Here is a 13,947-nt window from a genome sequence, read left to right as displayed (position 1 = left end):
ACAGACTGTCTTTGGCCATTGTCTTTTCCCAGTGTTTGTAAGATGGTCCGTGCACTCTTGCTGTGCTTGGGCCTGATGTCAGCCCAGTGGAGCAGGCTGCCCGTCCCTGGGATCTGTGCAGGAACAGCAGGTGCAGGGGCGGCACGCTGTGATCCAGAGGCTGTGGGTGCTCCTATGCGTGTGTGAGAGAGCAGAGCTCTGCGGACCACTTGACTAACTGCACTCCGGTCCTGCATTCAGCAGGTCCTAGCCCATGCCCCACAGCCTGACATGCCTACGGCTACTCCTGCTCAAGCGGAGCCTGGCAGGCAGCGCAGCCCCAGGCCTCACATGTGTGCGGGATATTTCAGAAGAAACTGAACATCGGACTGCCTGCATGCAACCCGTCTGGTATCTGTTACCCACAAGATACAGAAGTGTGGGTTTGTGCTGTCCACCATGCGCATTGTACTGCATTTCCCTTTGGGCTGCGTGCTATCTTTTGGTGCCTTTTTTTTAAGTAGCAACAGGCAATTTTCCTAATCTCATGACATGAACAAAAAAAGAAATGTAAACAGCACTTGCAGCGTGAATCATCACATCAATGTTCACAGTATATACATGCTGCAGTTTTAGAGGAAATGAACTAATATGTTTAGTCTGTTGGTTTTTAAACAGTCGTATGTTTTGCGGTTTAGAGTGATGAATCTTGAAAATAACGTGTGCCCTATAGTAATGTCAGTACTGAAAATTTTGGGGGTGTTCCCGGTAAGATGCTTTGGTGCTGAATTACAGGCACATTTAAAAACTACTGACAAACTATTTTGTGGAGAAGGAAAAAAACATACCAAAGAAACATGTCTGTGTGTGACAATCTTAAACTGGGCAGCTTGCTATAATTGTAGGCAAATCCTTAGGTAATCACTTGAACCGTGCATCATCACACATTACAGTCACATGGACATAATACAGTCGTTCTTGCTGGATTCACAAAATACATAGAAGCAAACTGAATAGATTTGCAAGGTTACTTCTGGTATTTGACAAAGTTCTGTGTTAATTTATGCAAGAGTGTAGTTTTAAATATGAAAGTCATTGTGTTCTCACAGTTATTTTAGTCTGGGGATTAATAGATTAAAATTGCTTTCACAGTTAGGATCTGTAATTTAACCAAAAGTATCCTAATTTCAGGTAGATCCCAAGCCATTCCAGGCTTCTTATTAGTCGTCTTTGAATAGATTATTAAAGACACACTTGTTTTACTCTATATTGCCATTCTGAGTATCCTAGTATTAAATATAGATGGTAAGATTATTACTGTGGCGCTCTGCTTGTGTAACCGTGGTCATAATCCGACTCGGAATAAATATGGCATTTAAAGTTACGTTACTTTGTGGAAGGCATCGACGTTTTGAGTGTACAAGGCGGCGGCCAATCAGCGCCGGGCGAGCGCCCGCGGGGCGGGCCGAGCGGTTCGAGCTCCGCACGGGGCCGGGGCGCCGCCCGCCCTCGCCGCCCGCCGGGGCCCGCGGCCGCAGCGGCAGCGCTCGGGAGCGGCTCGAACGGGGCCGGGTCGGGTGAGTCAGAGGCGCGGGGGAGCGCTCTGTGGCCGGCGGCGCCGCTCCGGGCTCGCTGTCCGTGAGCCGCGGCCCTCCCGGGGCCGGCTCGGGCTCAGGGGCGGTCGGGGCCTTCGGGGCTGCGTCTGCGCTCGGCCCCGCGGGGGAGATCCCCGCTCGGGAGGGGGAGGAGGGAGGGGGGGAAGCAGTGGGGGAGATATGGGGCGAAAAGGGGGAAAGAAGGAAGGAAGGTGGGGGGGGGAGGAGGAGAAGGGGAGTTTTGGAAAGCGCTTTTATGTTGTCAGTCTAGAGAGAGCCAGGAGGGAGGTCGCTTCTTTGAATCCCTTCTATAACCAGGCTCCTTTGTATTTAAAACCCTTGCAGGTCACAGAGTTTTACAACGGTGCAACATCCGTTATGCTCGCTGCAGATCCTCTCGGTTCAGACATTTCTATTTCCAGTTACACAGAATGCCTGTTCAGCCTTCTCGTCTATTTTGAGGCTTAACACCTTTTTAGACTTATTTGTAGTATTTGTGGTAACATATGTCCGGTAACAGTGGTACGGAAGGGGAGTTTTCGCGTTCTTAATGGTAACTGTAGAGTTAAGGTACCTCAGGCGCTTTGGGGAAATGCAGACACACCTCTTAGATGTCCCCTGTCCTTGCAGAGCGCTATGGAGCCTTCCCATCTCTTTCTCATATGTTCACGGTGGAAGAAGAGGAGGGCGCCCACGGTGAAGCGCGGTGAGAGGAGAAACGTCCAGTCAACATGAGTTCATGAAAAGCAGGTCTTGCCAAACAAACCTGATGGCCTGCTGGACGAGGGAAAGGCTGTGGATGTTGTCTTCTTGGACTTCAGTAAAGCCTCTGACATGGTTTCTCATAGCATCCTGCTTAGGAAACTGTCAGCCTCTGGACTGGACAGGCGCACACTCTTCTGGGTGGAAAACTGGTTTGATGGCTGGGCCCAGAGAGTGGTGGTGAATGGAGTTAACTCCAGCTGGAGTGGAAGTGTTGATCTGCTGCAGGGTAGGGAGGCTCTGCAAAGGGATCCGAACAGGCTGGACCACTGGGCTGAGATTCAATGGGATGAGGTTTAACAAGGCCAGTTGCTGTGTCCTGCACTTGGGGCACAACAACCCTGTGCAGCTACAGACTAGGAGAAGTCTGGCTAGAAAACTGCCCGAAGAAGAGAGACCTGGGGGTGTTGGTTGACAGTGACTGAACATGAGCCAGCAGTGTGCCCAGGTGGCCAAGAAGGCCAATGGCATCTTGGCTTGGATCAGAAACGGTGTGACCAGCAGGTCCAGAGAGGTTATTCTCCCTTTGTACTTGGCACTGGTGAGACCGCTCCTCGAATCCTGTGTTCAATTCTGGGTCCCTCACCACAAGAAGGATGTTGAGGCTCTGGAGCGAGTCCAGAGAAGAGCAATGAAGCTGGTGAAGGGTCTGAAGAACAAGTCTTATGAGGAGCAGCTGGGAGCACTGGGGTTGTTAAGCCTGGAGAAGAGGAGGCTGAGGTGAGACCTCATTGCTCTCTACAACTCCCTGAAAGGAGGTTGTGGAGAGGAGGGAGCTGGGCTCTTCTCCCAAGTGACAGGGGACAGGACAAGAAGGAATGGTCTCAAGCTCCGCCAGAGGAGGTTCAGGCTCGACATAAGGAAAAAATTCTTCACTGAAAGGGTCATTAGGCAATGGAACAGTTTGCCCAGGGAGGTGGTCGATTCCCCTTCCCTGGAGGTGTTTAAGGTGCAGGTGGATGAGGTACTGAGGGGCATGGTTTAGAGATGGGTGGGAATGGTTGGACTCGATGATCTGGTGGGTCTCTTCCAACCTGGTGATTCTATGATTCTAAGTTTGATATCGTGTCACGGTTGTCGGGTGAAAGCCCCGGGGAAGGCGATGGCCAAGCAGAACGCACACAGGCTGGCTGACAGGTTCCTCAGAAAGCAGTTCGGTTCCCTGACGAGCCTGCAGAGGCACCTCAGGGCCCCTCAAGGGTGAAATGCTCGTGTTTGCTTGGCGTGGAGACTGACAATGGTGCAACTAAGTGGGTTGCTTCGCTGTCAGGATCTGCAGCTGGAAGCTGTTGTGGGGTCATCCCGTGGGTCTGAAATGCTCCAGTGCGGAGGCCATGTGCTGGGACCATCGATTTGCTTGCTAAGCCAGAGGGACCAGCTCTAGGAGTGGAAAGGTGATGTGGTGTTGGACGTCCTCGCCACACGAGAGTCGGTAGCACCAGGAGCTTCCATAGCATGAGGGTATCTGCAGGTGAGGTGGCTTCTTTTGCCTCTGTCTGCCCGAACTGAGCAGATCTCATCCTTCAAGTGAATGCAGAAGACTGCGTTTGCTCCCAGATCCCATAGAAAGGAAAGTTTGTGGATTCTCCGACTGCCTCAGGCAGTCATCGGGCAGCTGTTGGGTGGGAAAGAGTGCCTGCTAAAATATTTCACCCATTACCTTAACAGCTAAGATATGCTGTGGTGGTGAGCTCGAGGTCAGGAGATGGAAGCGCGAGAGGCTGCTGTACCTGGGTGAACTGCAGTATGCCTGCCTCCCTCTGGTAAAGCCTCTGTTTGGAAAACTCGGTCACTTGTCCTCCCTCCAACGGCCTCGGAGTGGCAGGAACAGCTAGAGGAGCACTGCCCGGTCCCGTGTCGCGCTCAGGCCAGTCTGGTACAGCTTGGAGCTCGCTGGGCATTGGGGTGTCACACGCAATGGCGAGAGCTGCAGGGGTGGCGATTGGTTCATTTAAAGCACGGTTACTTGGAGTATTTTGTCACTTGGAGTATTTTTGTCGTAACAGCTCCTTGCTTTTGCTTTGTCAGCAGAGAGAATCTGACAGGAGTATTGGCAACTGAGAGAGCTCCTGCGGGATCCTGACTCCTCCACAGGGAGAGAGGGAAGAGCGACGTGGCGGTGCCCTCCAGGCCAGCAGCATTTGGGTACGAGGCTTTCTCAGGACTCGTCTTTGCTAATCACCGTCAATCGAGTTGACAGCATGAACCGGAGCGTTCTCTGCTTAGGGTTAGCATGTGACAACATTGCGTTCTGTGAATGCCGGATTGAGATGACAATACTAGGGTGCCATGGGCTTCGCCAGCCAAACCTGTGCATGCCATACATCATAAACACGCCATACACAAGCTAGGCACATGCCACACACAATACACCCCCCAGGCACATGCCATTGCCCCCATGCACATGCCACGTACATACTAGGCTCGTGCCACAACAACTCATGCACATCCCACTTTGCACCTGCAAGCAACATGCCACACACTCCATGTGCATGTTATTTACATGCCTTTTACATGCCATCCACATATCACAAACACGCTAGCACACACCATCAAGATGACACACCACCCATGCACACACCTTGCACATGCCTTGCACATGCAAGCAACGTGGCAGACATGCCATGTGCATGTTATGTATATGCTATGTACCTGCCATACACATGCCACGCACATGCTAGCACCCGCCATCAAGATGACACACCAGCCATGGAAAGACCATGCACAAGCCACGCACATGCTCACACACACCATGAGGGTTATCCACCATCCATGCACACGCTTTAAACATGGAAGCAACATTCCACACGCTGCACATACATATCATGCGCGTGTTATATACGTGCTGTTTACATGCCATCCACATGCCTCCCACACACTAGCACATGCAATGAAGGTGAAACACATGCCGCGTACATTCCTTGCACATGTAAGCAACATGCCACATGCTATGTGCATGTTATGTACATGCCATACACATTCATCCAACATGCCATGCACACGCCATGAAGGTGACACACCATCCATGCACATGCCACGCACATGCCTTGCACACACAACATACTGCACACACTACACACATGCCATGTGCATGTTATGTACGTGCTGAGTACATGCCATCCACATGCGACACACAATCAAGGAGAAACACTAGCCATGCACATGCCTTGCACATGTAAGCAACATGCCACACATGCCATGTACACGTTATGTAAATGCCATGTACACACCGTGCATACATCACGCACAAGCCTTGCACACAGAAGTAACATGCTATACCATGTTCATGTTGTGTATATGCCATGTACACACCATCCACACACCTCACACACGCTAGCACACGCCATCAAGATGATGCACCAGTCATGCACACACCACACACATGCCACACATGCCACTGTGCCCATGCATGTGCTGTGCACGTGCCAGGCTCATGCCACAACCACCCCATCCACATGACACACACACGCCTTGCACACACAAGCAACATGTCACACACGCCACACATGCCATGTGCTTGTTATGTTTATGCCTTGTACATGCTTACACATACCACAGACACGGTAGCACACGCCATAGAGATGACACACCAGCCATGCACACGCCACTCACGTGGCATGCACATGCCACTGCCTGTATGCACACACCGTGCACGTACCAGGTTTATGCCACAACCACCCCATGCACGCACCACGCACACGCCTCACACATACGAACGTGTCACACCCGCCATGCACGCGTGCCAACGCCCCGCATACACCAAGCACGTGCGGAGAGCGCTGCTATTGGCTGAGTGGCGTATCGCTCAGAGAGCGGTAGCCAATCAGCGCCGGCATAGCGCCCGGGGGGGGCGGGCCCTGCAGCGAGCGCTCCCACTGGCCGGGATCCCTGCGCTCGGGGTGAATGGGGCAGGGACTCAGTGCTGTCGCGCCGTGGCCGCGGAGCGGTACTGCAGCCCGGGGAGAGGTGCACAGGGGCGGGCCAGCCGGGAGGGGCGGGGCGGCTCAGTTCGACAATCGGCTCCGATCCGCTCGGCTTTTCTCGGCTCCTCGCGGCGCCGCTCGGCTCGGCTCGGCTCGGCTCTGCTCTTCGCTCCCTCCCGCGGGCTGCGGCCAATGAGATGCAGGCTGGGACTGGGAGAGGGACAGCGCCCCGTGTCCCTCCCGTCCCCCTGAAACCCTCCTGTCCCTGCCCGGGGGGAGGGCGGGGATACACAGCCTTTCCTCTTATGGCTGCTCTCTTTTTTCGTTTCTCTATGACAGCTTTATTGGACTTGAGTTTTAGCCTCACGACTGTGCATAAGACGTGGCTGAATGTGACGGGAAGACTGCTGGGAAAATGGCAAGAAGAGGATCGACGAGAAACGGTGGAACACGCCCTTTAGAGTTTGCTGCTCGTCCCGCTGCTGAGAAATGGGAGTGTCCCTGAATTTGCTACTGCATGAGACAGATTGAAGAAGTTTAATAAAAGTTCAGTTCTATCTAAATGGTAGATGGGACTGTGGTTATGTAAAGCATATTGTATGTAACTGTAACCAATACGCTTCAACGCACTGTATCTCAGCAGTTAGAACATGGAAGGAATCTTTTAATCTATACAGTTTTTTAACAATGATAATTAACATTTGGGGGCTTAATAACAAATATAATTTTATATAATTTCAATCAAGCCTGGCTGTCATATATTGAACTTTCAGTAAACCACTAATATTTGATATTTAGGAGTAATTTCCTATTACCCATCCTAAGTGGGATGCTGTAGTTTTGCTGTTAAAAGGGTGGGTCTTGTTCAAAAACCTCTGATGGTCATAGTTGGGTTGGTTAAGTCTGTGCCACACCTGTGGTCAGCAACTAGGTACAGGTGAAGAGTTTGCCCCTTAAAAGGCCTCTTGATTTAGAGCTGGCTCTCACCTGCAGTTAGAGCATTCAGTGAAGGAAGGGGCTAGAAAAGCCTTCCTTTCTTCACTGGGTTTTGAACCATCGTATGGTTTTCTTCATGGTGCATTTGAACCTACTGTCATTGTTTCTTCTGTGAGTTTCAGGTAATGATTTTGCTTGTGGATTTGGTTTTTAGTCTTAGAGTAAAATTGGTTTGCTATTTGGGAGCTTTAGAGAAATGTTACCACAAACATTTGCAGTCAACATCATCTTTCTTTGTTCTTTGTCTGTTGGCAGAAGCAAGAATGATAATTAAGACCTGATATTGATCATCTGCCCACGTCTTGTGTCTTTAGTCATTGAGGAAATGCCAATCCAAAATTTCCTACTTGCCAGTCCATAGGAAGAAGAATATTTTCTCAGTAATGATGACAAATTGTCAAGTGTGGAATTCAGTGGCTGTATTAATATTAGGTGCTTCTTTTTTTCTTCATTCAATTTCAAGGCAGAGCTTCTGGAAACCATACAAAAAGTTGGGAGGGCAAGGAGCCCTCTCTCTGACCAAATATGTGCATCTGCATGATCTAGGCATGTTTCAAACTCCTTTTCCACTCAAGGTGCATAAAAGCTCTGTGTGTTTCATAACATTTCTCTCTATCCCTTTTATCGGTACGGCTTTTTACTGTTTGAGCATTCATCAGTTTGGCTTAAATTGCAGGCATTAAAGGGCTTAGGCTGGAAGTTATCTTTGGGAAGCTTAGTGTAGGCCATCCCATAGTCCTGTAAGTGCAGTACAGCTCAAAGTAATAATTATCTGAGTGATGAATACTGTACAAGGCAGTTATTCTGATAGTGCTTCCCTGTCCCTGGAATGCCATCCACCTCTGGCTTAGGTAAGCAAAACCCAACTGTGACAATGCTTTTGTCTTTCTAAGTGCCGCCTTGAAAACAACTCAATCTCTTCAAATCAGACATGCTCAAAAATTATTCTTGAGGGGGAAAAAGCATCTACTGCATTCAGTGTGGTTTATGAAGCGTTTATGATGCTGAAAAGGCGGCACACATGAACATTAGGCATACCTGAATATTCTAAGCAATCACTACAGAACCTTAAAATATTTCAATGGACAAAAGTAGTAGGAGCCTCTGGAAAATGTCTGTTTATTTATTTATTATGTATTTAGATATGTAAAACTTGTTTTATGGATCTAATGATTCCGTACAGTTAATAGATCTTACTCTTATAATGCCTTTTTAATCATGCAAGGTATAGCCCATGGGATTTAAAGAAAGAAGCAGAGAGGGAGAAAACAAAAACCCTAGCACTGAAGCATGAACCCATTAAAACTATTTTTGTGAATTAGTCCTTTCTGCAGTGCTTTCTGTGATGGTATTTCTCTAAGGAATGTAATTAATGTTATTCCAGAGAGAATTAAAGGTCCATCTGGTTATTTCTGACCTGATGAACTGTATTCTGAAGCAATGCTTACTCAGGGGTCGAGGTTGCAACTTGAAATATGTTAGTAACTCCAATGGAAAGACAGACACCCCGAGAACCCTCTAGAAATGCGTGGGTCCCATTTAGGTTCTAGGGGTACTAGAAGGGTCCTACAAGGTCCTAAAGGGGTTTCAGGGGTCTCTAGAAGGCTCCTGGGGGTCCAAGTAGCATCCTAGAAGGCCCTAAAGGGGTCCCAGGGGGCTCTAGAGGGTTCCTGGGGGTCCTAGAAGAGTCCTAGAAGCCCTAAAGGGGTCCCAGGGGTGTCTAGAGGGGTTCTGGGGGTCCAGGAAGGGTCCTAGAAAGCCCTAAAGGAGTCCCAGGGGGGGTCTAGAGGGTTCCTGGGGGTCCTAGAATGGTCCTAGAAGACCCTAAAAGGGTTTCAGGGGGGTCTAGATGTTTTTTTGGGGGTCCTAGAAGCCATAAATGGGTCCCAGGGGGCTCTAGAGGGTTCCTGGGGGCCCTATAAGGGTCCTAGAAACCCTAAAGGGGTCCCAGGGGTGTCTAGAGGGGTTCTGGGGGTCCAGGAAGGGTCCTAGAAAGCCCTAAAGGAGTCCCAGGGGGGGTCTAGAGGGTTCCTGGGGGTCCTAGAATGGTCCTAGAAGACCCTAAAAGGGTTTCAGGGGGGTCTAGATGTTTTTTTGGGGGTCCTAGAAGCCATAAATGGGTCCCAGGGGGCTCTAGAGGGTTCCTGGGGGCCCTATAAGGGTCCTAGAAACCCTAAAGGGGTCCCAGGGGGCTCTAGAGGGTTTCTGGGGGTCCTCAAAGAGTCCTAGGAGCCCTAAAGGGGTCCCAGGGGGGTCTAGAGGGGTTTTGGGGGTCCAGAATGGGTCCAAGAAGGCCCTAAAGGGGCCCCAGGGGCTCCAGTGTGTTCCTCGGGGTTTTAGAAGGGTCCTAGAAGGCACTCAATGGGTTTCAGAGGAGTCTAGAGGATTCTTGGGGGTACTAGAAAGGTCATAGAAGGCCCTAAAGGGTCCCCAGAGGGCTCTAGAGGGTACTTTGGGGGTCCTAGAAGGTCCTAAACAGGTACCAGGGGCTCTAGAGGGTTTTTGAGGGTCCAAGAAGGGCCCTAGAAGGTCAAAAGGGGTCCCTGTGGGGTCTAGAGGGTTATTGGGGGTCCTAGAAGGACCTGAAGGGGTACCAGAGGGCTCTAGATAGTTCCTCAGGGTCCTAGAAGGGTCTTAGAAGGCCCTAAAGTGTTCCCAGGGGGCTCTAGAGGGTTTCTCAGGGTCCTAGAAAAGACCTAGAAGACCCTAAAGGGGTTTCAGGGGGCTCTAGAGAGTTCCTGGGGGTCCAAGAAGGGTCCTAGATGGCCCTAAAGGGGTCCCAGGGGGCTGTAGAGGGTTCTGCAGGGTCCTAGAAGAGTCATAGAAGACCCTAAATGCATCCCAGGGGCCTCTAGAGGGTTCCTGGAGGTCTGGGAAGGGTCCTAGAAGGCCCTAAAGGGGATTCCAGAAGTATCCTGAGGGTTCCTTAGGGTCCAAGAAGAGCCCTAGAAGGTCCTAAAGGGGTCCCAGGGGGCTCTAGAATATTCCTGGGGTTCCGAGAAGGGTCCTAGAAGGCCATAAAGGGGTCCTAGGAGGCTCTAGAGGGTTCCTGCTGGTACGAGAAGGGTCCTAGAAGGCCCCAAAGGGATTCCAGGGGACTCCAGAGGGTTCCTGGGGGCCTGAGAACAATCCTAGAAAGCCCTAAAGGGGTCCCAGGGGGCTCTAGAGAGTTCCTGGGGGTTCAAGAAGGGTCCTAGAATGCCCCCAAAGGGTCCCAGTGAGCTCTAGAGGGTTCCTGGATATCCTAGAATGGTCCTAGAATGTCCTAAAGGAGTCCCAGGGGGTCCTAAAGGGTTCTTGGGTGTCCTAGAAGGGTTTTAGAAGGCCATTAATGGGTCCCAGGGGGCTCTAGATTGTTCCTGGGGGTCCTAGAAGGCCCTTAAGTGGTCCCAGGGGATTCTAGAGGGTTCCTTAGGGTCCTAGAAGGCCCTAAATGCATCCTAGGGGCCTCTAGAGGATTCCTGGTGGTCCGAGAAGGGTCCTAGAAGGTCCTAAAAAGGTCCCAGATGTTTCTAGAGGTTTCTTGGTGTCCTGGAAGGGTCCTAGAAGGCCCTAAGGGGGTCCCACGGGGCTCTAGCGGGTTCCTGGGGGTCCTAGAATGGTCCTAAAGGGGTCCCAGTGCATCCTAGAGGGTTCTTTGGGGGTCCTAGAAGGGTTCCAGGGGGTTCTAGAGGGTTCCTGGAAGTCCGAGAACGGTCCTAGAAGGCTCTAAAGGGGACCCAGGGGGGCTCTAGAGGGTTCCTGGGGGTGCAAGAAGGGTCCTAGAAGAACCTAAGTGGTCCCTGGAGGCTCTAGAGGGTTCCTGGGGGTCCTAGAAGGGACCTAGAAAGCCATAAATGGGTCCCAAGGGGCTCTAGAGGGTTCCTGGGAACCTAGAAGGGTCCTAGAACATCCTAAAGGGGTCCCCGGGGGCTCAAGCGGGATCCTGGGAGTCCTAGAAGGGTTCTAGAAGGTCCTAAAGGGGTCCCGGGGGCTCTACAGGGTTTCTGGGGGTCCTAGAATAGTCCCAGAAGGTCCTAAAGCGATCCCAGCTGTCTCTAGAGGGTTCTTGGGGTCCTAGAAGGCCCTTAATGGGGCCCAGAGGGCTCTAGAGGGTTCCTGGGGGTTCAAGAAGGGTCCTAGAAGGCCCCCAAAGGGTCCCAGCTAGCTCTAAAGGGTTCCTGGGGGTCCTAGAAAGTCCTAAAGGGGTACCAGGGCATCCTAGAGGGTTCTTTGGGGGTCCTAGAAGGCCTTAGAAGGGTCCCAGGGGGCTCTAGAGGATTCCTGGGGTCCTAGAAGGCCCTTAATGGGACCCAGGGGGCTCTAGATTGTTCCTGGGGGTCCTAGAAGGCCCTTAATGCGTCCCAGGGGCCTCTAGATTGTTCCTGTAGATCCTAGAAGACCCGAAAGTGGTCCCAGAGGGTTCTAAAGGGTTCCTCTGGGTCCTAGAAGAATTCTAGAAGGCCCTAAATGAGTCCTAGGGGGTGCTGTAGAATATTCCTGGGGTTCCAAGAAGGGTCCAAGAAGGCTCTAAAAGGGACCCAGGGGGATCTAGAAGGTTCCTGCTTGTCCGAGAAGGGTCCTAGAAGGCCCTAAAGGGGTTCCAGGATGTTCTAGATGGTCCCTGTTTGTCTGAGAAGGGTCCTAGAAGGTCCTAAGTAGTTTCTGGAAGCTCTAGTGAGTTTCTGGGGGTCCTGGAAGGTAGTAAACAGGTCCCAGGGGACTCTAGTGGTTTCCTGGGAGTCTGAGAAGGGTCCTAGAAGGCCCTAAAGGGGTCCCAGGAGGCTCTAGAGGGTTCCTGGAGGTTCTAGAAGGGTCCTAGAAGGCCATAAAGGAGTCCTAGGAGGCTCTAGAGGGTTTCTGGGGGTCCTAGCAGGCCCTTAATGCATCCCAGGGGTCTCTAGAGGGTTCCTGAGTGTCCTAGAAGACCATAAAGGTGTCCTAGGAGGGTCTAGAGGGTTCCTGGGGGCCCAAGAATGGTCCTAGAAGGTCCTAAAGAGATCTCAGCTGTCTCTATAGGGTTCTTGGGGTCCTAGAAGGGTCCTAGAAGACCCTAAAGGGGTTCTAGGGTGTTCCTGGGGGTCCCTCTTGCACTTTTCCTGCCAGTCTTACCTTCGCATACAGCGACGTCTTTTTTGTAGTCATCATGCTAAAACGTCCAGGCTTTCAAGTACAAGAAATCTGTCACAGAGAAGCTAAAAATAAAATCAGACCCCACACATGAAAAAAATCCTGTGAAACTCCAATATTTACATCAAGTACAGACACAGTCTTTGGTTTTATCAGCTGATTTATACTCCTTCTTCTCAGAGAACTAACTCAATACTATTACTGTTGTAGTCACGCTTCTATTGCGGGAATCTGTGAATCCCAGGCACGTCCAAAAAGCAAGTCAGCTAGGGTGCCATGCCTCTAAGTTACAGAGAGCTGGGGAAGGGACAGGGAGAGGGGAGGAAAATACCCTAAAGTTCTGCCACTTGAGACATCCTGAAGATATTAACACACAGATATTTTCAGCAGCACTTCCCCGAGCAAAAGCTTAGAAGAACATTTCAGCCTGGCAGTCTTACAAATCCACACGTATACATAAAGAGCTGACTTGTTTGAGAGGAATTAGGAGCCCTATGGACAGACAGAGGATTATAAAAAAGGACAGGGATTAGCGCAAAGATTCAGAAACAGGAAGAGCAGTAAAGGGGAGCGTCAAGATACAGAGTGAATGGAAAAGCTGGAACAGCAACAGTGACCAATACAAAGGGATAGAGAAAGAAAGAGAGGGATGGGAAGAGAGAAAGGAAGGAAAGTCACTTGCAGGCACAGAGAAAGAATGAATGAAGTCCAGGGACCAAGCCAGGAAAATTGTGGGGGTAAAAAAAAAAAAAAAAAAAAGCAGATTAGCACAAAGATGGAAAAGGAAAAAAAAGAACTATGGACACAGGACAGAGGCTGAAGACAGAAAAGAAAAGGGTAAGAAAATAGAACAGAAAAATAAAAGAAAAGGTGTACAGGGATGCTAGAGAACAGAACTTGTACAGTAACATGGTAAACGCTAAAAAGTCCTGCTCTAAAATGTTCTCTTCCTAGTCCCATTGCTAACACAACAAGCGATGTTGTAGTGAAAGAGCTTCCTTTCTTGTAAGGATCCTTTCAGGCATTCAGTAGCGTGGTTCTCACTAAGAATGTAAATCAGAATTAATAAAGCACAGCTGCTCCCCAGGCCCTATTTATACCTTTGAGGGGGTTTGCCACACCCCATTCACAGGTGATGGGTGTGAAGGCCCAGGGGCTATATAAGCCACAGGCCTTGCCTGGGGAGGTCATTCAGCCTCTGGTTTTCCTTGAGATCAGAGCTTTGCTGTTGTTTCAACTTATTGCAGCTTTTAATGAGGATATGCTGGAATAGTAAGCTTTTGTCATAGTGTGTGCAGTTGTAGTGATATTTTTTTTTTCCTGCTTACGGGTGTATGCTTGGTTTCAGATCAGTAATTTTTGATTGGGTGTTAGAGGGAGCAAGGTGCTTTAACAGTTACTTTTTGTTTGGTTTTTTTTTTTCCTGGGTGCTTTGCCTTTGTCTAGGATTTCTGATTATGGGGTGACTTGTTGCTGTTCCTCATTCTGTGTGTGATGATGCATTAGTCCTAGAGTCTCTGCAGTTAGTAGTAGGCACCTCAAGGGTGATAATAATCTGGAGCTTAGTTTGTTAGCTTAGGGTG

The 13,947-nt window shown here is 50.3% G+C and overlaps 1 long non-coding RNA gene across 4 annotated transcripts; it reads left to right on the top strand.

The window, feature by feature from the left end:
- The first annotated feature begins 1,477 nt into the window (after nt 1–1,477).
- LOC138730605 (uncharacterized) lies at nt 1,478–8,576 on the top strand. Of its 4 annotated transcripts, none has more exons than XR_011339052.1 (4): nt 1,479–1,556; nt 2,205–2,280; nt 4,368–4,481; nt 6,599–8,576. It is a non-coding gene; the product is annotated as an uncharacterized lncRNA (long non-coding RNA). The 4 variants fall into 4 exon arrangements; XR_011339050.1 differs by having other exon boundaries at nt 4,365–4,481; XR_011339049.1 differs by lacking the exon at nt 2,205–2,280 and having other exon boundaries at nt 1,478–1,556; nt 4,365–4,481.
- Nucleotides 8,577–13,947: the final 5,371 nt, after the last annotated feature.

This window comes from Phaenicophaeus curvirostris, chromosome 24 (genome assembly GCF_032191515.1).
Source record: "Phaenicophaeus curvirostris isolate KB17595 chromosome 24, BPBGC_Pcur_1.0, whole genome shotgun sequence".
NCBI lineage: Eukaryota > Metazoa > Chordata > Aves > Cuculiformes > Cuculidae > Phaenicophaeus > Phaenicophaeus curvirostris.
This window is presented reverse-complemented; position numbering and strand designations above follow the sequence as displayed.